Here is a 2,500-nt window from a genome sequence, read left to right as displayed (position 1 = left end):
CTGTTTCTTCTCCCACCTATATCAGTGTCACTATTACTATATATCTCGACGTCTATATCGTCACTGTTATCCTTACCTTGAACATATGTGCTCATTGCATCATCACCCAAATCATCACTTCTAATACAGTCGCCGATGATAAACATAGCAACGAACAGATTTGATTTTGTCTGTAGGTCTTTGAATCTACAAATACCTATCTGTTACCACTTCTACTACGTTCAAAACACTTTATTAACCCAATGCCGTCGGGGAAAATGAACAAAAAATGGGGAAAATGATGTGCCCATTTTCTATATTTTTTGTGAAATGTCTGCTCATAGATGGCTCTGCTAGTGCTTAGCCACAAAGGAGTCAATTAATAGACCTTGTGACCATACGTGATTTGAATTGGCGGGAAAAACGTGTTTTTTACTAGTGCTATGGATATCGATGGTGTTATTTTTATTATAAACATTATAATTATTATAATGTTTTTTTTTTTATATTAGTAACAGCAAAATAAGATAATGTAAAATATTTCGTAAATCAAAGAAAAGGGTGAACGGGCGTGACGGGCAGTACTCCTAACTGGCTCATTGGTGACTTAGTACAAGTATAGCCATCTATGTGTATAAACAATCAAACAAGTACTAACAGTGGGCAAAGCACGTGTCTACCCGTCGTATCCGTCGGCAAGGGGTTAATTATTTTAATCCCATAAAGTATTAGCTGTTGACCTGGCAGATAATTTTGAATAATCAATCAATCAATCTTCATTAACACAAATGCACCCACCTCTAAATTTACACTGTGGCGTCCTTTTTTTTCTAAGTTAGGTAGTCTTTCAATCTAGCTTCCGTTGTTTCTTTAACGTTCCCATGCGCCTGAGACACATCATTTTCTGGCTCAATATGTGGTAAGCGACTGCTGCCTGCAAAACAGGGGTGGTGCTCTCCCAAATATTATCCACCATGGGCTTGCATCCATATGTGGCTCTTCAAACACTTTTTAGTGTGATTAAGCAGTGGCCACCTTTGGGGTTGTCCTTTACATGAGGTCCTCATCACCTGCTTGATTGTTCCATGCACTGGTTCTACAACTCCATTTCCTTTTGGTTTGTAGGCAGTAATGATCCTATGCTTTTTTCCATACATAGCACACAAGTTCACATTTTCTTTGCTTTTAAATTCTACCCCCACCCCCTATGAGACAGCGTTACTTCCGGACTTCCAGAATTCAATACAATCTAACAAAGCGAGAATATTTATCAATTATTGTCAACACATACCTATGTCCTCCCTGTCCAGCTATCATGTCGATTGCATGTACAAATATTCTTTCAAGTTGATTTGTGACTTGGATATTCTTGGAATTTAGTTTTAATGCCCGTTGTTCCCAATGTCAACGCACGAATATTACATCACTTACCGAAATGTTTAGCATCTACTTTTAGGTATTCCCAGAAAAAATAACTCTTCAATCTTACTTATTGTTTTAGTAGGCCCCAGATGTCCACAAAGCTAATGGACAAATTTTATAGCCTTGATTTTTAATTCGTCAAGGTTAAAATTTGCTCTCTAATCCTTCCTTACTACTGTATATAACAGGCCATATTCTAGCTGAAAATTCTGCAAAATGTTTCAACACTTCTATTTCTTTACTAAAACCACTTCTTGATGTCGAATTACTTCAAGATATTTATGTCTTCTTTGGCAATCAATGAAGTCATCGTTTGAGAGACCTAAGAAAGTTTCTCTTTCCTTAATGCATATGGCTTGGGTTCTTAAGGCTGGTCTAGACAGCTGGTCTGCCACTACATTCTCTTTTCCCTTTACATACCTATTTCTAAGCTTGCATCTCCAATACCAATCTACTCATACAAAAGCTTTAGGTTTTCTTATGAAAGATGCATACCAAGGGTAGATGGTCCTTGAATGATACCAATCGGTTTCCACAGACGTAATGCCGAAAATTCCTGCACGAAAGGACGACTGCTAGAGCCTCCATGTCAGTGACAGAATATCGGCATTCAGTCGGGATGAACTTACGGCTAGACTATCAAACCATCCCTTGCGTTCTGTCTGAATCTGTGCCGGCTCTTCCCCTGATACATACGTCACTTGCGTCATTTGTTAGAATAAACGGTTCCTCCTCTTGTTTTAACTAAACTAGCCCCTTTAACTAAACTATTTTTCAATTCTATAAATGCTCTATCACTTGCTATTGACCAAATAAATTTCCCATCCTTCCTCGTTAATTCTGTGAGGTTTGACTATATGGGCCAAATTAGGGACGTATTTCCTATAAAATTCACACATTCCAAGAAATCTGCACTTTAAATCATCATTAGCTTTAACATTCAAAGGGTCTGGTTTGTAATCTTCTTTGGACACTATGTGCCTGGTTCTCCATTTACCTAAATTTAACTTCATTCCTCGCCCCTTAAACAATTTGAACATTTCCTTTAATCTATTTAACACTGTATCAAATGTGTCTCCAAATAGAATCACGTCGTGGG

This window comes from Penaeus chinensis, chromosome 17 (genome assembly GCF_019202785.1).
Source record: "Penaeus chinensis breed Huanghai No. 1 chromosome 17, ASM1920278v2, whole genome shotgun sequence".
NCBI lineage: Eukaryota > Metazoa > Arthropoda > Malacostraca > Decapoda > Penaeidae > Penaeus > Penaeus chinensis.
The sequence above is the reverse complement of the archived record's forward strand: the minus strand, read 5'-3'. Positions refer to the sequence as shown.